Raw genomic sequence first — 26734 nt, forward strand, 5'->3', positions numbered from 1 at the left:
AAATTAAAAATTAATAAAAATACTAAAACTTTATCCAAAATTAAAATGTAAAAAGATATAAAAATTAAAACTAATTTAAAATATTAATAAAAACTACTATATCACAGTATTATTTAGTGTGTGTGTGTGTATATATATATATATATATATATATATATATATAACATGTAGTACGAGTACATGTGTATAAATATATATATATATATATAGTTCTTATTAATATTTTACACAATATATTAATACATTTGTTTTTGTGTTTATATTTTCCAATTTTATTTTAGGTTGTAGTTTTTTGTTGGGTTTTTGTCATTTTAGTAGTTTTTACAAATATGTCTGTATAGTTATTATTAAGTTATAGGCTTTTATTAACCCCCCCCCGGAGCCATGTGAAGGACTTTTTATGATGGATGGATGCACTTTATTTACTTTAAAATCTCAACACCCATTCACTGCCATTATAAAGCTTGGAAGAGGAAGGACATTTTGTAATATAACTCCCATTGTATTCGCCTGAAAGAAGACAGTCATGTACATCTGGTTGAGTAAATCATCGGTAATTATCTTTTGGTGAACTGTCCCTTTAATAATAAATGAATACTAAGCTTTTCAGTAGGCAGTATAACAAAATGTCTACAGTCTGACACATCTGACACAGCTTGCTATCAACCAGGCTGTATTTAGTCCTTATTTCAAACTTTTGGTAGTTTACTTTAGTTTACTCCTTTGCATATTTTATAAAAAGCTTGTAGGATTCGCAATATGCAGTGTTTGCTTATTTGCATTTTGAGCTAGAGAAAGAGTGGCACATTTAATTGGACAATAACTTGCTACTGTATTTTTTGGGAAGCTCCATCTGTCACTATTGTGTTTTAATTAGAGACAGTGCGAGTTTGATTTGTGACTCAGATTCTTATGTTTTATTCGTGTCAGCAAGTCCACTTCTCCATACCTTGCAAAAAATAATGATACATGATAAACTAAACTCTTGAGTTTGACAAATTGTTATATAACTTATTTAATTTGTTACCAAAAAATTGTTTGGTTTACATCCCTCAAGATCCTAATATATATACATTTTATATATATATATATATATATATATATATATATATATATATATATATAAATTTTTTATTATTAATATATTATTTATTTATCATTATATATATATATATATATATATATATATTTTTTTTTAAATATACATTTTAAAAAATGTTTTACAAAATTATACATTTCCAGAAAACTTTTTTATAAAAGTTACAAATATTATTTTTTAAAAAACTGAATAATTTATTTTATATAGTTTTGTATACATATACACGTAGGTCATACCCATATCCATAATTAAAAAGAAACAAAACATAAAATTATATATATTTTTAAAACATATAATTAATAAAGAAAATATAATTTTACGTCTAAATATTTTTTATAATTAATAAAGTTTAAAAATATACATGTATTATTATATTTTATTTAAATAATATATTTTGTAATTTATATAAAGATAAAAAAACAACAACATTCGATAATAATACAAATAGATATTATTAATAATAATTAATAATAATATTACTTATATATATATATATATATATATATATATATATATTAGGGCTGGTAAATGATTAATCATGATAAATCGCATACAAAATAAAAGTTTGTGTTTGCCTAATATATGTGTGTGTACCGTGTGTAATTATTATGTATATATAAATACAAGCACATTCATGTATATATTTAAAAAAAGATTTACAAATATATGTATTTATTATAATTTTTATAGAATTTCTATTATATATAAATAAATATATTTTGTACATAAATAATATATTTCTCTTAAATATATACATTAATATTTTTAACATATAATTAATAAATAAATAATAATTTTACATTACATAATTTTACAATTTTATAAAAGTTTAAAAATATACATATATTATTATATTTTATTTGAATAATATATGTACACAATACTTACCGATAATTTTTTTTTTAGATTAAAAAGAATTAGATAATAATACAATTAGATATTATTAATAATAATTAACAATGCTACTACTTAATATATATATATATATACATACATATATAACATTGACAAAAATATTTATAAAATATAAAATATTTATAAAAATATTTATTTTATAAATAAATAATGTATTTTATATATTTTTGTATATATACACATACCCATAACTCATACTGAATCTAAGAAGAAAGCAATTTTTCTTCCTAAGATGCACAGGAACCTGAAGGGCTGATAATATATGAGCTATCTGTGCGCTGAAAGTGGCATATTAATTTCAGCTCAGCAGAAAAAAAAACAAAAAAAAAAAAACACTTAAACTTCTCTGCAGAAAGATCCATCAGCATGCACCTGCTTCAAAAAACATCTCACCTCTGCTTTTTAATTTATCATTCACTTCACTGATGAACACATGAGAGACAGAGAGAGCTTTAGGTAATCTTAAAGATAAGAGACGTCTGATCCGTCGGGATGTAGTGGCGACAAATTAAACAAAGGAAATCAAAAACACACAAAAACGCTTATGCACAAAGGCAGATTACAATAAATCAATGTTGCTGCTCTATTTCGGGCGCCTTTAATACTGTGTAAGCCAGTTTTAATGAACAACAAGGAAAGCCAACCTTTGGCAAATGAAAACACAGCTGCATCCATATCCAATATCACAGGTGTTATTTGTAGATTGATTACAGCGTGAATCCTCTCTATAAACATTAGTTCACTCGAGGCCTGCCTTCCGCTTTCGTTCCAGCTAGGCCAAAGATTTGTCATCATAATTGCAATTCCTACAATAAAGGAATAGATCAATTTCAAATAAGGAGACTGTGTCTTCTTAAAGTGTGCCCGAGAGCTCTCGCACAGTTTTTTAAACATGATTATTGCTTGGACGTCCAAATCGCCCGTGGAAGTCAACCAAGGAGAGAGCGGCTTCTTTCCCACCTTTTAAAAAATACAAGAAATCGCATGTGACAAAAACAGAGCTACAAAACTCCATCTAAGTATTTTAATAAGTCAAAGCTCTGGGGAAAATGAAGCATGACAGGAATTGATTGGGCCGATGTCTGGGACACGCTGTGATAAGAATATATATAAGTGCACGGCGGCACTGCAGAATGCAGATGATCGTACGAGACAAACAATCGCATCTCAATCAGAGGGAAATGGATATATGAGCGGACAGAAGTGTGCAGATGTTGTGGAAAATGAGTGTCATCCATTCTTTTTGGATGTGTAATTGCCATAAGAGACGTGAACCAGATGGAGACGGGCTCTTAATAGGTCTGGTTCATTTCATCTCATCTGTAATTGCAAAGGTCAGACAATCAATCAATCAATTGTTAACTAAATCTTACTGACTATTAAATAAATAAACTAATAATAATAATTAATAAATAAATAAATAAATCCTACTGTTAATAAACAAACAAAAATCCATACATATGCAAGCAAGCATGCAAATAAATAAATAAATGTCAAAGTCCTACTATTAAATAAATAACTAAACTTGAACTAAAGCGTACTACTTAATTAAGACTAAATAAATATAAATATAACAAACAAATAATATATAATCTAAAGCTTACTTTAAATGTCGGCTGAATTCTACTAAATAAAAAAATAAAGTCTGCTTTTAAATAAATAAATAAATAAATAAATGTCAAGTCTACTATTTAATAAACAAATAAACAAGACATTCACTAAAGTCTACAGACTATAAATGTGAAATAAATACTAACATTTAATAAGTAAAGTAGAAAACAAAACAAAACAAAAAATAAATAAATAAATAAATACAATATCAATTAAAGCTTACTCACTTAAAATGTCAGCTGAATCCTACTAAATAAATAAATAAATAAATAAATAAATAAATGAATGTCAAGTCTACTATTTATTAAACAAACAAACAAGACATCAACCAAACTCTACAGACTATAAATAAATGTGAAATAAATACTAATATTTAATGAGGACAGAATAAAGTAAATAAATAAAGACATACATACACACATACATACATATATACATACATGCATGCATACATAAAAAATTACATTAAAAAAACAAGATGTCAATTAAAGGTTATTTACTACAATTTGAAGCCTACAATTTAAATAAATAAATAAATAATAAATGCAAACTAAAGCCTAGTGTAAATAAATAAATAAATGTCAAGTCTACTATTTAATAAACAAACAAGACATAAACTAAATTCTACAGACTATAAATAAATGAGAAATAAATACTAATATTTAATAATGAAGGAAATAAATAAATAAATAAATAAATACAATATCAATTAAAGCCCACCGACTTTGAATGTCAGCTGAATCCTACAAAATAAAATAAAAAATTCTACTAAATAAATAAATTTCAACTCAGTCCTACTATCAAATAAATAAGTAACTAAATGTTAACTAAAGCTTACTACTTAATTAAATGGACAAAGTAAATATTCATATAGCAAACAAATAAGATCTGAAGCTTACTGGCTTACTGACTTTAAATGTCAGTAAGCAAGAAAGCAAATAAATAAATAAAAAATCCTACTGACAAAATAAATAAATAAATAAATAAATAAATAAATAAATAAATAAATAAATAAATAAATAAATAAATAAATGTCAATAAGTCAAGTCTACTATTTATTAAACAAACAAGACATCAGCTAAACTCTACACACTACAAATAAATGTGAAATAAATACTAATATTTAATATCGAAGGAAATAATACATAAATAACTCACTATTAAATAAACAAACACATGCATATGTAGATGACTCTGCAAGACAAACAAACACATCTCAAACAGAGAGACAACAGAAGTGTGCAGATGTTGTGAAAAATGAGTGTCATCCATTCTTCTTGGATATGTAATTGCCATAGGAGACGTAAGCCAGATGGAGACTGTTTCTTAATAGGTCTGGTTCATTTCATCTCATCTGTAATTGCAATGGTCAGATACACAGTGGCTTTGCTCACTTGCTGGGCATCAGTCAGGCCAAGGACACACTGTGGATTGGAGGGACAGAAATAGAGGGCAAGTGTGGAGGAATGTGATTATTGATCGTTCACCTCTGTGGTTTAATCATAGAACTGAATGCTTCACAGACTGATGGAAGTGCAGTGATCTATACTGGATGCAAGCGGTGCGCCAAAACTAAACTGCTCCAGTCTGAAACAACAAAACCTACCATGTGTTGCATGGTGTCAACTAAAGTCTTCTGACTGTTAAATGAATAAATTAATGAATGAATGCATGAATGAAAGAATGCATGAACGTAAGAATGCATGCATGAATGAATGAATGAACGGATGAAAGAAAGAATGTATAAATGCATGCATGAATAAATTAGTGAATGAATGCATGAATGAAAGAATGCATGCATGAATGAATAAAGCCCTCTGACTGTTGAATGAATGAATGAATGAGTGAGTGAATGAATGAATGCATGAAAGAATGCATGTATGAATGAATGAATGCATGAATGCATGCATGAATAAATGTATGAATAGATGAGTGAATGAATGAATGAATAAATGCATGCATGAATGAATGCATGAATAAAGCCCTCTGACTGTTGAATGAATAAATGAATGAAGGCATGAATGAAAGAATGAAGGCATGAATGAATGAGTGAATGAATTAATGCATATACGAAAGAATGCATGCATGAATGCTTGAATGAATGAATGCATGCATGAATGAATAAAGCCCTCTGACTGCTGAATGAATGAAGGCATGAATGAAAGAATGCATGCATGAATGAATAAGTGAATTAATTAATGCATGAGTGAAAGAATGCATGCATGAATGAATGCAAAATGCCTGCATGCATAAATCAATAAAGCATTCTGACAGTTGAATTAATGAATGAATGACACATGAATGAATGCATGTATGCATGAAAGAATGCATGCATGAATGAAGCCCTCTTACTGTTGAATGAATGAATGAATGAATGAGTGAGTGAATGAATGAATGCATGAATGAAAAAATGCATGCATGCATGAATGAATAAAGCCATCTAGCTGTTGAATGAGTGAATGAATGACTGCATGAATGAATGCATGAATGCATGCATGAATAAATGAGTGAATGAATTAATGCACAAATGAAAGAATGCATGAGTGAATGAATGAACGCATGAATGAAAGGATGCATGAATGTATGAATTCATTGGTTTTAGTTTTTATGCCAATGGATTTCAAAAAGTACTAAGCACAGATTCCACCTACAGTATTGCTGACAGTCTGACAGTGAAACACTCTGAAACAACGTGCAGCTTTGACATTTCCAGTCAAGACCCTCCAAAACAAGACCCAGAGGCAGACCACTCGAGACCCGGATCCAGAGTAAAACCTGACCCTGAGACCTAGACCAGTTTTAATGATCTGACACAGAAAATGGTGTGTTGCAAACGTTTTGATTGCAACTCTTCCATACAATGTCAATCAGATCTCCATGCTAGACATATTTATTGACTTCTGGAAATATTAAGATCACTTGTAGTACACTTGAACCCATCTTTCATACACTAGTGGATTCAAGTGTACTACAAGTGGTAACTAAATACATATATACACATATATTTTTTCCTGCAACCCAAATCAACCCACAAATTCATGATGGTGTGAATCTGATCGATTACACTCTCAAGAGCAAGTGAAACAACTTCAGTCTTTACTTAACACACGAGAACCAGTACAAATCCCACCTGCAACCGTTGTTTGGAAGAGGTCTGAATGACTTCTCATGAGTAACAAACGAAAATCCGCTCACAATATGGTGATAAAAAATGTGATGCAATAAGACACGACCACGGCCGTCTCTTCTGAATAATGTATCACTACAGTGTGCACATCCTCATCTTCCAGGAAATGTCAGAGCCCAAATCTGATTCCAAATGTCAAGTAAACACGAATCTCTTTTCAAAGAGAACGCCGTTCAGGCTCGGGAATATTGCTTCATTTCCTCGCTCTGGAGTGATAAAAGTGTTGGTCAGGATTGGCTCGACTGCATATTCTCCCACATTGTGGCGATGAGATCCACAAGTCGAACTCTTAATAAAGATGAGTGTGCTGGCCTGTGTCAAGACATGTTGGATTCTCCAGGCCGGGGACTGTCTCTCTCAAGGGACATATCACACATTCATTTACACCAGCATGAGTCCTAAATGCCAAATCTTTTCTCTCTCAACCATATCTGAAAGTGCTTCACACTGGCCAGGAGGCATTGGTGTTGTATCGCCTACAGTACATTCACTGTAAAAAAAAAAAAAAAAAAAAAAAAAAAAAAAAAAAAAACACTGGCCAAAATGTCTGATTGGCTGATGACACTGTAAACAAAACATGGTGTGGTCAAAAAGTCTGGAAATGCTTCTATTTTCTTCAATTTGATGCTTATTACAAATTGTACTTTCAGCATAATAATGCCAGTAAAATGTCTTTGTAGCCTATTTCATGTCTCTTTTTGCTTTAATGTCAGCAGTACTGGAACTACATGAACATAACCTGTTAATAATGTTAGGTAGTATTTTAGGTTGTAATTTACTTCTTTATAAACATTTTACATTTTAAAAATATTTTATATGCATCCATTAAGCAATACATTACTAATTACAATTACTAATAATAACAGTCATTATATGAATGAATTTATAATATTTAAGTGTAAATTAATAATAACAACAATACTTTATTTATATACTATTATATTAATATATTATATATACATTTTTTGTGTGTGTAAATATATATAGTCACACAAACATGATAAAAAATAATAAAACCTGATAAAACAAATAAAATAATATTAAAATAGTAGCTAATAATAATAATAATATTATATATATATATATATATATATATATATACATATAAATATGTAGCAATAATTTATAAACAACAGATTTCAGTTTAAATTAAATTAAATTAAATTAAATTAAATTAAATTAAATTAAATTAAATTAAATTAAATTAAATTAAATTAAAAATATTTCACAATATTTCTGTGTTTACTGTATTTTGGATCAAATAAATGCAGCAGAAGAGACTTTGTTTGGATGACATGGAGTAGATTTTATATGGTTAGAAAAAAATTAAATACTGTAAAATAAATAAATTAAAAAATCCTTGATGTGACAGAGTAATTGCTGCTGAGAATTCAGCATTGCATCAAAGGAATAAATTACATTTGTATATTATATATTATATAATATAATAATATATAAATATATTGTTTATGTTTTAATTTTTAATATTTTAATATTTTTACTTTTTTTGTTTGTTTATTGTTATTAGTAGTAGTAGTAGTTTACATTAAATCATAATAAGTATTTTATTATTTATAGATACTCCTGATGTAAGATATTTTAAAGATAACCCCACACTGATAATCTGGGATTCAAAATGTCATTCTCAGTTTAAAGAAAGACAAAATACACCTCTTTGAAATGACTATCAATGGAAAAATACTGAATAATGAATTATTGCGCAACAAAACCGAAAACGCACATTAGAGAAGCAAACAGGGTTCAATTTTTATGCTGACTTTGAAGAAATAAATATTCCTCTGAGCTGCATCATCTCACATTCATATGGTGAGTTAATCTAATCCTCTCCTCTCATATTCATTCTGAATCTCCTTTGTCCCTCTTCTCCTTTCTCAGGTCCAGTTTTGCTCTTTTTTTCCCCTCTCTCCATCTGTCTCTCTCTGTCATGTGGGTGTCTTTCTCTCCTCTGTCACAGGTAGTCATTAAAGCCGCAGCAGATGGTGCAGCTGTTGTCTGCTATCTGAGAGTCTCTTTACTCACCACAGCTTTGTGGCTATGGACACAACACACTCAAACTGCTGCTGCGCTGGAGAAATGATTTACTAGCTCACACATTCGCCATCAAAGAGCCTGGCTGAAATCAGTGGGAAATAGATTCTGTTTCTGGGCATATTTAATAAACAAGACAAAAACAATGTAATTGGAAATATATTTTACCTCATTCTTAGTCTTTCAGTTCAGCTGAAATTTGAAGATCTGTCATCATTTACAATACCATTCAAATCTTTTTGAAATTGTTTTTAAAATAATACTTCTATTCAGCAAGGATGCACTGAAAAGACATTAATGTTATAAAATATTTAGATTTCTTTTCATCAAAGAATCCTGAAATGTCTCACGGATTTCACAAAAATATCAAGCAGCAATTGTTTTCAACATTGGTAACTATATGCTTCTTGAGCATATCAGTATATTATAATGACTTCTTAATAAACAAATTGGTACTGGCACAGAATTTAAAGAGAGACCATGGCATAAAAACAATGCTGCAAAAATTGTGTTTTATAATAATTAAAATTTTCTAGTAAACGTTTTGAAAATTTCATATGGTCAGAAAAAATAAAACATAAAATAAATTAATTAAAATGGAGTAGATTTTAAATGATTAAAATAAAATAAAATAATTTTAACCATTTATTCCTGTGACTCAGCCTTAATATATTAAAATATATTAAAATAGAAAACAGCTATTTTAAATTGTAATAATATTTCACAATATTTCTGATTTTACTGTATTTTTAATCAAATAAATATTGCCTTGATAAGCAGAAGAGACATCTTTTGGATGATATGGAGTAGATTTTATATGGTTAAAATAAAATAAAAAGAAAAGAAAAGAAAAGAAAAGAAAAAAGAAAAGAATAGAAAATAAAAATAAAATAAATTCAGCCTTGAGTCACAGGAATTAATTAAATTTTAAAATATATTAAAATAGAAAACAGCTATTTTAAATTGCAATAAAATTTCACAATATTTCTGATTATACTGTATTTTTGATTAAATAAATGTTGCCTTTATGAGCAGAAGAGACATCTTTTGGATGATATGGAGTAGATTTTATATGGTTAAAATAAAATAAAATAAAATAAAATAAAATAAAATAAAATAAAATAAAATAAAATAAAATAAAATAAAATAAAATAAAATAAAATAAAATTAGCCTTGATTCACTGGAATACATTAAATTTTAAAATATATTAAAATAGAAAAGAGCTATTTTAAATTGTAATTACATTTCATAATATTTCTGATTTTACTGTATTTTTAATCAAATAAATGTTGCCTTGATGAGCAGAAGAGACATCCTTTGGATGATATGGAGTAGATTTTATATGGTTAAAATAAAATAAAATAAAATAAAATAAAAGAATAGAAAATAAAATAAATTCAGCCTTGAGTCATGGGAATAAATATAATTTTAAAATATATTTAAATAAAAAAAACTATTTTAAAGTATAATAATATTTTGCAATATTTCTGTTTTTACTGTATTTTTAATCAAATAAATGCAGCTTTGATGAGCAGAAAAGACATCTTTTGGATGATATGGAGTACATTTGATATGGTTAGAAAAAAATGAAACACTGTAAAATAAATAAATTAATAAATAAACCTTGACGTGACACTAGAGTAATTGCTGCTGAAAATTCAGCTTTGAAACACAAGTATAAATTACATTTTAAAATATATTCAAATAGAAAACAGTTATTTTGAATTGTAACAATATTTCACAATTTTTTTTTTTCTGTACTTTTAATCAAATAAACGCCTTGATGAGCAGAAGAGACATCTTTTGAACGGCATTTACCCTCATGTCTTTGCATGACTTTCTCTCATCTGTGGTACACAAAAGGTTTAAATTTTGCAACATTTTCCAGATAATGAAAGTGCATGGAAATGGATGCTTCAGAACAGTATCATAAATGTAATCCATATAATTTGAGTGCAATATATGTAAGTCTTCTGAAACCATACGCTAGCTTTGTGTGATAACACACTGAAGCAAACCAAAATGTCACCAGTTCCCATGATCTTCATGGTTTTCTCAGAATATTCAATTTTGTGATCCACAAAATAAAAGTCACACAGGTTTGGAACAGCATGAGGGAGAGTAAATGATGCCAGAATTGTAATTTTTTGGGTGAACTATTTCTTTACGCTGTTTAACCACCTTTAGAGTACGAGTAACTCATTACATTATGAAGCCTATTTCACCACAGTAGACTTATTATTTTTCAATGATGCTTATTTTCAGTACACACACTCGAACACTGAGCGAATCGATCTTGTCTTACAAATCGAGCCTGTTTTTTTCAGCCATTCACTGGAATTGTGAGAGAACATATCAAACATATTAACAAGGTTTCACATGAGGTTCTACAGGGTTAGAGCTGTAAGAGATCTATAGTGAGATTAATGACTAGTAAAGAAACAAAACACAAAGGCTGTATTTCTATGCATTGGCACAGACACGATAATGGGATATGGCAGAGAAAGTATGAGGAGGAGGAGAAGATGCAGTTCTCCATATGGCTTCATGCACGAGAATGAGTAAATAATGACGGAATTTATATTTCTTTAAAAGGACTTATTTCTTGGAGGCGGCCAACAAACAGATTGGGAGCAAATGAAATGCATTTCTGAACAAACAGCAGAGCGATCTCACCCAAAGCCCATTACAATCACACTGTTTTAACAAGTCTAAAACCTAAAACAATCGTTCCTTTACTATAATCTTCTGTCAGAAATTAAATTTGTAATTCAGTAAAGTGCAACTGCAAACGTTGCCTCGTGTCAAAACAACAGCTCAGCTGTGAGCCAATAAAACCAGGTCTTGACGGGAGATTAACTGATATTTCACATCATGCTGAAATGAAATGCGGAAATGACGGCTAGTTTTCGAGTGGGAAAATCAACGAGGGAAACAAAGCAATAAACTGCATCTGTTGCAACATAACCACACTCTCACTTACCAAAAAATTTAATTATCATTAGATTTTCCTGATTGCTAAACTCGCTTTTCTTAATCTTTGAAATCCTATCTGAGATCATTTTTGTGCTTCTTGCAAATGCATTTTGATTTGATATGAATAAGCACCAAACAATAAATATTGAAGGAGTACAGTAGTTCATCCAAAAATAAAAGAAATTTGTCTAGAAAAGATTTAGAGAAGTAGCATTTTATCACTTGCTCACCAATGGATCCTCTGCAGTGAATGGGTGCCGTCATCCAAACATCTTAAAAAAACATCACAATAATGCACAAGTAATCCACACCACTCCGGTCTATCAGTTAATGTCTCATGAAGTGAAAAACTGCGTGTTTGCAAGAATCCAAATTTACAGCATTTGTAACTTCAAACCATTGTTTTCAACTGAAATACAAGTTTCTCTACTCATAATATTACCTCCTCCAGGGAAATAGTTGTTTCGTTTGAATTAGGAGAGAATATGCACATGCACAGGTGTGGATTACTTGTGAATTATTGTAAAAACATATCAGCTGTTTAGACTCCCGTTCTGACGGCACCCATTCACTGCAGAGGATGCACTGGTGAGCAACTAATGAAATGCTACATTTCTCCAAATCTGTTCTGATGAAGAACCAAACTCATCTACATCTTGGATGGCCTGAGGGCAATTTCAGGAAATGTTCATTTTTGGGGGAACTGTTCCTTTAAATGTCAGCGTTTAATTTGTCCTGCATCATTTGTAAATGACACCTGAAATCAAACATTAATGAGATGGGTGCTTTTATTTTTAAAGCAAATAAACTTGCAATTTTCTCCTGGCAAAAAAAACATTAAAGCTGTATATATGGAGACCTAGTTTAACCATCTATCTGAAGAGCCACTGTTATGGCTCACTATAGCATAGTCTGCTTAGTTTAATGAATTGCAGATGTGTTAAGCGATACAGTCACAGAGGAAGTCAATCCGTAAGACACAATCACTATCAAGTTCATTCAGTCTAGTCACTATCACAGACATTGTTTTTCTGTAATTGGCCAGTGGGCTGTTATGGGCCTTCGGTAATGAGTTCTGGTTACACTGATGATAACGTTATGCATCCGTACAGCACAGGCGGTAAAAGGAAACGCATATGTCTCGAATGTGCATTGTTCTCTAAACTATCCCATCAGGATGGACACTTCCCAGAAAGCCTGAAATCTGTTGGCGGAAGATGATGGCTATAATCAGCTATGTGATTAGAATAAGGCTTTGATTGCATCCGCCAGGTTTCTCTCTCAAACCTGCGTGAGGAAAGATTCTCTGGAGAGAGCTAATAGGATCTAAAGACCACAGTGAAAATTTGTGAGTCTGAACTGCGTTGCCTCATTATCGGGCCACGCTTGCATGGAGAATGTTAAGCAGGCTGCTCCATACCGTAGGGTGGTACTTCGCATGATAACTTCATCAAAGAGAATATTTCAGAGCACAATGAACCTGGAGACATCAGATGTCATTATGATTATTAAGATACTTTGGAGTTTGAGAAAAGGACTCAAGCTCAAGAAAGATTATATCATGCACGTATGGTGAGTTTCTGCTCAGCTGCAACTGCACTGACAGGTGCCATTCAGAAGAGAAACGAGAAATTTCCAATCAATTATTTGCAGAATTGCGACTCAAACTGAATGTAATAGAATAAAGTAGAATTGAAATTTAATAAAGGAAGCTAGATGGATACACTGATAGAGAGATTGATACACTATAACAATTAATTTAACAATAAACATAACAATAGATAAAATGATAGAACGATAGATAGAATGATAGACAGACAGACAGATAGACAGATAGACAGATAGACAGATAGATCATTCAAGAGAACGATATAACAATAAAACAATAAAACGATGGAATGATAAAATGTTAGAACGATAGATAGATTTATAGACAGATAGATGATGGATAGATAGATCATTCGAGAGAATGATAGAACAATAAAACAATAAAAAGATATAATGATAAAATGTTAGAACGACAGATAAAATGATAGATAGAACAATAGATAGAACGATAGACAGATAGATCATTCGAGAGAACGATAGAACAATAAAACAATAAAACAATAAAAAGATATAATGATAAAATGTTAGAACGATAGATAGAACGACAGACAGATAGAACGATAGACAGATAGATAGATAGACAGATAGATAGATAGATCATTCGAGGGAACGATAGAGCGATAGAACGATAGAACGTTAAAACAGTAAAACAATAAAATGATAGAATGATAAAATGTTAGAACGACAGATAGATAGATAGATAGATAGATAGATAGATAGATAGATAGATAGATAGATAGATTATTCAAGGGAACGACAGAGCGATAGAATGATAAAACAGTAAAACAATATAATGATAGAATGATAAAATGTTAGAACAATAGATAGATAGATAGATAGATAGATAGATGGACAGATTATTCGAGGGAACGATAGAGCGATAGAATGATAAAACAGTAAAACAATATAATGATAGAATGATAAAATGTTAGAACAATATACAAATGTTAGAACAATATATCAATAGACAGACAGATAAATAGACAGACAGATAGATAGATAGATAGATAGATAGATAGATAGATAGATAGATAGATAGATAGATAGATAGATAGAATGAAAACAGAGCAGCATCCTGTGGTTGTAGATGAGAGTTCAGTGATGTTGGACTGAGCTGCAGCAGATCTTCACCCAGAACTCCCTCGTCGAGTCGTGTTGAGGGATATGCACTGATCATGAATAATACATTCATAACTGACTACAGTAAATTCTGCTGGGTCCTGCACTCCGGAGACCCGAATCCTGGGAACATGGACTGAAGTTCAGTTGAGAGCAGAATGAGAACTTGATTCCATAATACAGGATTTTTGTTACAAGAGTTTCAGAAGCAAAAGTTTTCCTATCACTGCAGCTCATTTTTGACAAAAACCACCTACTTACACATTATCAATGCTAATTATGAAATCAATACCACCACAATAGCAGAAACAGCTGTTTGTCCATTCAAATATTGTTGTAACAGTGAATGGTTGTACAGAAAAAAAAAATACTGAGAATTAGTGGAAATGTGTGCAGGCTGATGAACCCCCCAATCTAAAATTAATAAGCGCTGAGTACTGATCTTGGCCAAACATCAAAACTAAAAAAGGTCACATTAAAAGGCCTAGACAATCTGTGGATTTCATTCAACACTAGACATTAATAATTAGGCAATCTATTAAATGAATCAACTTAATCTGAATTAAGACATATAGCAGATCTGGGGAAGCACTCCTGTAATTAACATGAGGAAAACCATCAAAGCAGGATCAGTAAATGAAGAAAACAATGTGTACATGTAATATATATATATATATATATATGTATGTATATATATATATATATATATATATATATATATATAAACTCACAAATACATATAAATTAGAAATACGTGGATTTTTTTATTAGTAATGACTATTTGCATGCAATATACATTACTAGCCAAAAAGGGGGAAAATATCTCATTATCATTACTGAAAAATATCAGTATAAAACTAAAGGAAAGAATACAAAAGAATTAGAGCGATTTTCGATGAATTGAAAATCATAATATTTTTGGTTTCAAATAAAGATTACGATTCTGAAGCAAAATAGCGTAATTTACTAGAGGCTGTAACAAATTATTAATTGCTGTAGTCTACTCAAAAAAGTTAATGACTTAGTTGAAAGCTGAAAGACTTTTCTTTTTAAAAAATGTTTCAATGAATTTCTTAAATGTACGATTCAATGACTCACGCATAAAATACTTCACTTGTTTCATTACTGAATCAATCTGTATTTTTGAACAAATCTCTTGAATGAATGATTCAGTGATTCAATGACTCACTCATAAATGCTTCACTTGATTCACTACTAAATGAATCAGAGTTTTGAATGAATCTCTTGAATTAATGATTCAATGACTCACTCATAAATGCTTCACTTGTTTCATCACTGAATGAATCAGCATTTTTTAACAAATTCCTTGAATGAATGATTCAATGTCTCACCCAAATATTTGTTTCATTACTAAATGAATCAGCATTTTCGAACAAATCACTTGAATGAACAATTCAATGACTCAAGCATAAATACTTTATTTGTTTCATTACTGAATGAATCTGCATTTTAGAACAAATCTCTTGAATGAATGATTCAGTGACTCACTCATAAATACTTGACTTGTTTCATTACTGAATGAATCAGCATTTTTGAACAAATCCCTTGAATGAATGATTCAATGACTCACTCATAAATACCTCATATTTCATTACTGAATAAATCAGCATTTCCGAAAGAATCTCTTGAACGAACAATTCAATGACTCACGCATAAATACTTTACTTGTTTCATTACTGAATGAATCAGTGTTTTTGAACAAATCTCTTAAGTGAACGATTCAATGACAAATACATTTTTAACAGTCACTTGTTGTCCTTTAGTGGTGAAACAACGTAATCAACGTTGTAATCAACAAACGTTGTCATTTAAAAATAAGATTGCGTGGGTAACTGAATCGAGATTGTGATCTTTTAACAATTAAGCATGCAGCTCTAGAAAGATTCTATATTGTTTAGATTGTTTATACACCACTGCAAAAATCCTTTTTGGTATCATTATTAGATGGCTAATGAAAAATCCCAAGATAACAGCACAAGCAGGAATGTACATGAGTGGAAAAATGCGGTGGTGCAGAAGGTTGCATATTGTTTAGACGAAGTGCACGCTTCTTAAACAATGGGTCCCTAATGCTGTTTATCCACAGGTGAGGCAGCGGTGGTGGCGTGCAGAGCACTCTAATTCAAAGTTCTGATAGCGCGCAGCTCCAGAGGACGAGAGAGAAGGAAGCAAGATAAGGGAGGATGTAATTAAGGTTTCATTGCCTTCTGTTCCCCAGGCCTGCACTCCACACACAAGATCTAACGCACAAAGCGGCGATACGCACAGCGCATACACTCAGGGTAAACAGCTGGGCACAGCTGAGTCACAGCACAAATGCTAAAGGTTACCAGGATGACGCTGATCTGAGACCAGTCCTGTGGCGTTTATTTGAGGTTGGGAAAAGCAATGCTAATTTATATTAGCATAACTTTCATGCCCTCTGCAGAGCGGAGATCTGAATTTAATAAAGGAGATTATGTAATTTTAAGGTCCTTCCTACACAGCAGCCGATTACTGCTTCAGAACCCCAGCTGAAATAAAACCCACTAGCCACGAGGTTTACAAGAATCATTGTGTACAGAAGCAATACTCAAATTATGCAATCAATCAAAAGTTTACACACACCTGCTCATTCTTTATTATTAATTATCATATTTTTGAACACTAATAAAGCAGTTATTTTGCTATTTGTTTTTATATTTTATATATTATATAAGATACAACAACAATAATAATAAATTAATTGATAACAATAACTATTTAATATTTATAATATTATAATAATATATTATATTAATAATAAATTACACTATCATTTAAAAGTTTAGACACACCTGCTCATTCTTCATTATTAATTACCATTTTTTCAAATTTTAGATTAATAGTGAATTTATATTTTTGAACAATAATACAGGTGTTCTTTTGTTATGTTTTTTTATATATTATATAATATGTAAGAAAATAAGTAATAATACTAATAACAACAACAATAATAATAATAAATGAATTGGTAATAATAATAATAATAATAATAATAACTATTTAATATTAATAATATTCTAATAATATATAATACTTATAAATTCTACAATCATTCTTTATTATTAATTACCATTTTGCATATTTTAGATTAATGAATACTAATAAAGTAGCTATTTTGCTATGATTTTATATTTTATTAAATACATACGAAAATAAGTAGCTTTGAAATAGTTCAAAACAACAACAGCAATAATAATAATAAATGAATTGGTAATAATAATAACTATTTAATATTTATAATATTCTAATAAAATATAATATTTAAAAATAAATTACGGAATCAGTCAAAAGTCTGGACACACATGCGCTTTCTTTATTTATAATTGCCATATTTTAGATTTTAGATTAATAGCAAATTTATATATTTTTTAAAAACTAATAAGGGAGTTCTTTTGCTATTTGTTTTTTTGTTTTATTATTATTATCATTATTACCAAAAGTCAGTCAAAATCAAAAGTTTGGAATAATTAAATAAAAAAAAGTAACACTGTAAAATTACAAATGAATATTTCTAGTTGAATATATTTTAAAATGTAATTTATTCCTGAGGTGTAAAGCTGAATTTTCAGCATCATTACGCCAGTCTTTAGTGTCACATGATCCGGTTACACATTATTTTGATAGTCCACTTTAGACATTCTACTAACTATAAGTAACTTTGCAAATACATGTCAACTAATTCTCATTAATTTGCAACTACATGTGTACTAACTTTCAGAGCAGACTATTAGGCTAGGTTTAGGGTTAGTAGAATAAGCTGACATATACTTGCAAAGTTTAGAAGCGTGTTAGAAGATATTCAGCAGACAGTCAACTAGTACTCTAATGACTAGTCGACATGCAGTTGCAAAGTTACTTACTGTTAGTAGAATGTCTAAAGTGGACATGATCCTTCAGAAATCATTTGAATATGCTGATTTGCTGCTCAGTTTTTATTAATAATTATTGGTGCTTCATTATTACTAACTGATGCTTGAATATTTATAAGGTTTGTAACATTTTCAGAAAAAAATTCAGTCTAAAGTGTCCAAACATTTTACTATTGTTACACAATCTATATCTAAATCTTCAATTCACCAGTAAATCTTTTCAAAAACATATGTAGAATTTATAAAACATTTGAATTAAAAATGAAAACATTTAAATATTAGACCTCGCTTTCAGAAATCCAGTGTCACAATATTACACATCACTACAGCATCATATACTGTACAGCAATGGAAATCAAAGCTTGAAGTAGAAACTCATTTACTGCCAGTCATTTAGATACCATCTTGATTGTGTTTAATGAATTTGTGATACGAAACGTCGGCCGTGCTGTTTACGCTCGCCTCTCGTGTTTCCTAAAGGGAGGGTGAAGGAGATTTCTGTTGCCTCAAGCCTCATCTGTCCTTTTTCCAACGCCGCCACCACCCTCCACCCCATTACATAAATTCATTTTCATCACCCTGCGACAACTACAAGTGCTACAATCTAAAGTAAATGGGTCATTCCTACTATGCAGCACATTTTTCATGTCCTCCTCATATTGGATGCAATATTAAACTTGCAATTTTTAAAGACGGAAATAGTTTTCAATTTGTTTTTTCTTTCTTGACAATAATATCATAATTAAGTGAACATGGGGTTTATATAATATCATTTACATAATTTCACTACTTGGAGTGAATATTTATTTCAGTCTGCATACGCTGCACTAACTTCCACAATGAAAAACTATCGGGAAAAAATATTCCAGGTTTTTAGTCATTTATTCTTAAATCAATATATTAGTCTTATATTTCTTAGCAGGTCTTTCCTCAATATCATCATGTTAAAATTGTTTGTAAAATTTAAACTAACTAGACTAACAAGAGCCAGTTCCTTAACAACGTGACAAACCAAAAGCATATACAGTATTGTTTATAATAAATGTATATGTTGTTTTTGTTTCTCTTTTCTTCATATATTTCTTATTTAGTTTTTTTGTCTTTAGCTAATTAACGTTAACCCTTTTTTCCATCTCTGTATTCTGTTCACACCGGGTGTACTGTTGTTACATATTGTGAATTAAAAATGAAATTTGTGTATCATACACATCAGCTCAGCATTTTTGCTAATTGGATTTGATGAGTTCTTCATTTTTCTGCGGTCATTTTAAAACATGCATAATAAAACAATATAATCTTTAATTTCACATTAGAAACAGGGTTGTTATAATTAAATCTTTCCCCACCATTGATGAGATATCTTGTCAATTAAGAGACAACGCTTCCCCGCCATTGACGAGTTTTACGGCAATCTGCATTCTAGGTGTATTACGGTAGAGAAGCCCTGGCTCCTAAAATGTGTTTTAGTGTCACTATTGATGAGGATTGTACGATCATTAAATAATTATCTGTATTTAAATGCAAAATATTTGAAGTGTACCTAAAGTATACTTGCACTTTAGCACAACTAAATATACTTAAGTATATCTTTATTTGGACTTCCGCACAATTAAAGTGCATTAAGTACAAAATTAGTTGTTCCAATTTAGCAGACTTTAAATAAACCAGTTTAGTATACTAAAAGTACAATTGCATGGTATTTGTACTAAGTACATAATATGTACATGTATTTGTAGTTAGCATACATACTTAGCATGAAATAAATGTATTTTATATTTGACGAAATGTATTTTTCACTAGTGTTTATATATACATATATATATATATATATTTATATATACATATCCATATATTTATAAAAACATAAAAATTAGCATCTTGAATTTGAAAAGTTTTAAATGTGTTGCTAAAATTGAATGACCTAAATGAAGTTGTCAAATGATCAACATTATGCACATGTAACCTGTTTTCTCTCCATCTTTACGCTACAATATTACTCAAACCCATTGAGAAAGGCCTCTGTAGTATTATTTCAAAGCTTCATTCACAGTAAAAAACACAATGATTGTGCTTTCCCTCTGCCTTTGGTCTCAGTATTGGCAGCTGGCCTGAAACGGTGAAGTAAAACTGCGACCGTTCTGGCCTGTAAAATGCAAATAGCTCAGTTCTGGTCAGCGTCAGGGTGAGAGCAGGGAATATAGTGGATTTTTCAAGCGATTAAATCGCACCAGGCCAGGCCATTTCAATGCTGATCAAATTTTTATCGACCTTGGCGACTCTCAAACAATTCAAGGACTTTCATGCCAACATTCCGCAGTCAGTCGTTTTGTTTTTCCTCACAATGACGTATTCAAACACTCAAATAACAGGACAATGAATAAAGAATGAATAAGCAGCAGAAGAACTTTCATAAACTCAATTTTAAAAGCAGTCAATAAAAGCAAACATGCCATACAGAAATGTAATACAGTATGACATATTGCCCTACATCATGCAATGATGTCACAACGTGGTCCATTAGAATATCATAAATTAAATTAAATTAAATTCTAATTGTTGGGGGGAGGGTAGAGATGAGCCTAACTGTAGCGATGCAGTGTGGAGAGCCGCATCAATGAGCCGCAGCGTGGCGGGTATAAACACAAGCATTGACTAGAGTGGCCGCTTCAGGGCTGTAGACGTGTGCAGTAGAGTGGGTCGAAACGTATGCTGAAGCCACGATCTACTCCGGTTGCCGCGTCGGAGCCGTAATGCACCGTGCAGTGTCTGGTAAGAGATTTATTCATCATACAGTGTAGACAGCTTCACTTATAACGTGAGTGTTTTTTAAAATGCATAAACTTGCACTAGAATAAGCTAGGCTAATCAGTGATGATGTTCTTTGATAATGTTAATGTTAGGCTGCTTTTAGTCTTATGCTGGAGCTGGTTTCGGGCAATGAAACTAAGTATGTAAATAATTAAATAAATTAGCACGAAAATATCATGTATTGGCGACCTCGCAGGCTGACGATAGGACCCAACACTACTGTAGTGCATTATTTACTCACCCTCCATGCACCCTAGGTGTATATGACTTTCCCTTTCAGACGAATGCAATCAGAGTTACAGTAAAATTTATCCTGGCACTCCCAAGCTTTAGAACGGCATAGAGAGGTGTTTATTTTCATCAGTCCAAAACAAGTCCAATAATGTGCATCCATCCATAACAAAAAGTGCTTCACATGGCTCTGGGGGGTCAATAAAGGCCTCCTGTGTTGAATCAATGTGTTTTTGCAAGAAAAATATTTATATTTAAAATGTAAGAATCACTTTAATCTAGCTTGTGCTAACAGTTGTACACGGAACTTGCTTCTTTGACAAGGGGCGTGGCAGTACTGAAACACCATCTAAGCTGTTCGCCAATCGCAATGCAGTGGGACAGCTAACCAATCACAACAGATTTCATTTTTCGGAAGGCGGGCCTTCATTAAACCCGGAACTAATCGAGCTATTTGTGCCAGGCTGGGAGAAATGTATTGTAATAATGTAAATTATGTTAAAAATAAAGTGTTTTTCGAACCACCAAGCATGAAAGCATGTTCTAGTACATCCCCAAAACAAAATCAAGACTTTGTAAAAGAGCATAATAGGACCCCTTTAATATATGTAAATATACTCAATTTGTGTATGGAATAAAGTACATTATAAACAAACCACACAGCATACTGTCCACATACAAGCCAAAATTCTTGCGATTCACCCTAAAACTAATCAAATGTCACCCAAAGACTGTCAGAAACAGTATGCTAATGACAATGCAAGCAGCTTTCATTTCTCTTCAGCATCATGTCATTTGCGCTATACTCTCCAGCGGTTTGTCAGACCGTGGATATACAGCATTTACAAAAGCTGCTTATTTAGACGTTTAGCAAGCTAGTAAAAATGAATAGTTGTGCAAGGCCTATTTTTACATACTTGTAATTGTACTGTAGTTGTACTGTGAATCTTCATGAAAGAAACCTGAAGGACTTACTCGTGTTGTGCAGTTTCAGCTGTGGTTGAACTGGAAATGCTCAGTTCTCATTCTGAAGGTGAAAGTGTCCTACTGGGAGGAAACAACAAGACTTGATTAGGACAACATGTGACCCTGGACCACAAAATCAGTTATAAGGGTCAATTTTATAAAATTGAGATTTATGCCTCGTCTGAAAGCTGAATAAATAGGCTTTCCATTGATGTGTGGTTTGTTAGAATAGATACAATATTTGGCTGAGATACAACTATTTGAAAATCTGGAATCTGAGGGTGCAGATTCCAAAAAAATCAAAATACTGAGAAAATCACCTTTAAAGTTGTCCAAATGAAGTTCTTAGTAATGCATATTACTAATCAACAACTTAGTTTTGATATATTTACGGTAGGAAATGTACAAAATATCTTCATGAAACATGATCTTTACTTAATATCCTAATGATTTTTGGCATAAAAGAAAAAATGATAATTTTGACCTATACAGTGTGTTTTTGGCTATTGCCGCAAATACACCTGTGCTACTTAAGGGTCACATATACGTTTTCACACTCATACAGACACATGGTGTGTGCACTTTTATACTGCCAACATAATTCTAATAAAAATAAAATACTAGAATTATTTTATAGCACAAAGCAAACAAATATGCCCTTAGAATCAAACACTAAAATTTATTAATATATATAAACAAATTTATAATGTCAATATTTCAAGTTTACCGTCAGTCAGAATATTTTTATTTATTTATTTATTTATTTATTTTTTGCACACAAAGGCTGCATTTATTTGATCAAAAATACAATAAAATTGTAAATAAATGTGATGACATTTGAATAATTAATGGATTACTTAATTTATTTATTTTAATATTGTAATTTTTTCCAGGATTCTTTGATGAATAGAAAGTAAGAAGTAGCATTTATTTGAAATAGAAACACTCTGTAACACTATATATGTTTTTACTGTCACTTGTTAACAATTTAATGCATCCATGCCCATATGTATTTATTTTAAATCAATTAATCAGTTTTACAGACCCCAAGTTTTTGAATGGTGGTTTATATTGACACCTGTATTTCAAATACTTCATTCAGAAAGGCTTTAATAACAGGCAGCAATATCACTGCAAATGTATACGACACACAAAAACATTTGCATTTCATAACCTCATGAAGCTTACTGACAATAATGAAAGCTATGCAGAAGCATCGCCAGTTGTGCTGAAATTCAACCAGCACTATTTTGAAGTAAACACTTTTGGTTTATTTTTTGCAGCTCTACAATGTACATAATTGACTCTTAGAATATTACAGTATTGAATTCAAAGCTTTGGCCCTCTGAGGCTGCGAAAAAAATAAGACTAGAGCATATTGATGATTGCAATCATGTACTCGCTCTCCCTACAGATTCTGTTATGGGTTTACAAGTGAAAGAACCGCTCACATAACTCAAGATATTACAAAAACAAATTAAGCTTTTCATTGCTTCCTGTGAGAACCTGCTTAGGTTTTAACACAAAAATCTGATACACAGATGTTGTTGAAACAAACTTAACTCCTCATCTAACAACATGCTCCAACCAGACATGATGCAACAATCAATGCAGCAATTTGTTGGAGACAGTAAAGTAAACTGCAGCTGCTCTGGCTACTGAAATGCAAACAGACCCAGACTAGACAATGCCAGAATGAGAGTGGAAAGTTTAGAGGATTTTTTGACCTATTAATACCAGACAAAAAAATCAATGCTAATCAATTTTTCACCTCTCAATTAAAGGAAAAGGGTTGGTATTGTTAATTCAAACTCAAATTAAAACTCAATTTTAAAATAAATAATAAGAATAAAAAACAGAGGGAAAAAACGTAAGCTAAATGAAAATGAGAAATGTTGCTTTGGCAACTAACTAAAAAAAGTCTAAGAAGTATTAAAATTATGAACTGAAATAAAACTAAAACTAAAATAAATTAAACAATTTTAAAATATTAAAAAAGAATAAAATGACAAAAGCACAAAGTAACAAAAAAATGAATGAAAACTGAAATTAACAATATAATTTAAAATATTAATAAAAGCAATAACACTATATAAAAAATAGTAAAATAACACTTTATAACTATGCATCCAGCAGGCAACAGTCAATTTGTTTGTTCACAATGAATTCAAAAATGTCTGTAACATCACAAATTCATAGCTAATTAGAACATGTCTGATGTTTAATATGCAATTATGTGGACCATGATTTTAGACCAATTTTACTGTAGGCGGAGCTACCTAGTCCAACAACATTGCAGCTGATAAAACGTCACGGCTGGTTAGGATAAAAATATTCTTTAATTATGGATGAACGGAATAGTCAATTAGTTATCAAACATCCACCCATTAGTGAGGTCAAATAATCTTGTGTCTGACTTCAGATTCACGTTTAAGCCTGCTTTACCAACAGTCACACAACAAAACCCTCTCTGAGCGTCTCATCTCTAAATCCATTTTCTTCGACCAGCACTTCAAGATTCAATAATAAATTTTAAGACAATTACTGCCAGAGTTCAAATCACCTGCTGTATTCCCTTTATTGTGCCATGTCTGTAAGCCACCATATTTTTTTAAGGACAGTTTTCTGCAATAAAAGCCTCCCTGTCAAAGTGCTGTGTGTTCCTATTTATACACACATACACACACACACACACACAAAACTATATATATCCTCAAATCTGTCTACATCAATGATTCTCAACCTTTTGGACTTGAAAGGCCCTCCATTTTCAAACACAATATTTAAAGATATTTCCTCTGGATTTTCTGTGGTAATTGACCGATCGCCATCTGGTCCAACAAACAAATCAGACAGGAGAATAGATTAAATTTGGTGGACTTAAACTTGAAAAATGTTGTGTATTGACATCTTTCTGCGGTTAAAATTTTGATGTTCATTCATGTTTACTTCATGCTTTAAGTAAATATGAAAAGATGAGCGGTTCACATGCTGTGTCTGTCATGACACTTTGAATGTCTTAAAAAATGATAAAATCTGAAAGCTGAGACCTTGTTTTAATAGCAGAAGTAACCTGCTCTGTCTTGTCTGTCAGCGTGCTGTCAGTTTCCTCTTTGCATCGCAATTTATTTTTTTACTGCGTGAGAACAGGATGTGTAGTGTGAGAGTGCCATTGTTTGTTGGACATAGCAACAGTAACTAAAAAAGGTGGGTTTTTCAGAAAGGGTCAATTATAGCAATTTACATTATAACTTGTATGAACAGAAAATGGGAGTGTTGACATATTAATGCAATTAAACAAAATTAATTTTGTGATTTAGAAATATTCAGGATTTTATATATGTGACCCTGGACCACAAAACCAGTCATAGTTCTGAATAAATTTTGAAAAAAATAAGCTTCCACTGATGTATGGTTTGTTAGGATAGGACAATATTTGGCTGAGATACAACTATTTGAAAATCTGGAATCTGAGGGTGCAAAAAAATTAAAATATTGAGAAAATCACCTTCAAAGTTGTCCAAATGAAGTTCTTAGCAATGCATATTACTAAACAAAAATTAAGCTTTGATATATTTACAGTAGGAAAGTTACAAAATATCTTCATGAAACATGATCTTTACTTAATATCCTAATGATTTTTGGCATAAAAGAAAAATCACTCATTTTGACCCATACAATGTACTGTTGGCTATTGCTACAAATATACCTATGCTACTTAAGACTGGTTTTGTGTCAAGGGTTACATATAGAAGCTTGTTTTTGCCACTGAATAAAAAACTGCTCAACACAGTTTTTTTTTTCATAAGAATAATTTAAATTGTCATAACTGTTCACATTCTGGGAAATAAAATCTGAGAATGGGAGTTTATAGCTCGCAATTCTGACTTTATTTCTCTGTTTATATCTTGCAATTCTGACTTGATAACTTGCAGTTCTAAATTTATGTCACAGAAGTCAGAATTGTGAGATGAAAAGACATAAGTACCTTTTTTATATTTTTTTTTCAGTGGTGGAAACAAGCTTCCATTGGATTCTATATAGCGTTTAATGAAATCGGCCATATTGGCAGCACTGAAGTAAACAATGCCACTGAACCGAACGTAACACGCATATTTTGCTGATTATTGATGCTAAAAATGGTCAATCATTGTCATGTTTTGGGTTGTACTAATCAGTCGGATCGGGAAAAACATTTGGATGAGGAACAAAAGGTGTTTGTGGTTGGCCAAACTGAACCAGGATTTTCA

The 26734-nt window shown here is 30.9% G+C and overlaps 1 protein-coding gene across 20 annotated transcripts in view; it reads right to left on the reverse strand.

Annotated features, from left to right (window-relative positions):
* The window catches only part of b3galt1b (UDP-Gal:betaGlcNAc beta 1,3-galactosyltransferase, polypeptide 1b), a 211668-nt gene that overhangs the window by 39941 nt on the left and 144993 nt on the right, over positions 1-26734 (reverse strand). For 13 of the 20 annotated variants that reach the window (XM_051119806.1, XM_051119794.1, XM_051119800.1 and 10 more), the window contains one exon: positions 22494-22565. The exons of 4 other annotated variants lie outside the window; for them this stretch is intronic. The gene's annotated coding sequence lies outside the window, so the exon portion shown is untranslated. The remainder of the gene's footprint in view (positions 1-22493; positions 22566-26734) is intronic. 3 more of the 20 variants (XM_051119797.1, XM_051119789.1, XM_051119802.1) reach the window with 1 other exon arrangement.

This window comes from Labeo rohita, chromosome 9, assembly GCF_022985175.1.
Source record: "Labeo rohita strain BAU-BD-2019 chromosome 9, IGBB_LRoh.1.0, whole genome shotgun sequence".
NCBI lineage: Eukaryota > Metazoa > Chordata > Actinopteri > Cypriniformes > Cyprinidae > Labeo > Labeo rohita.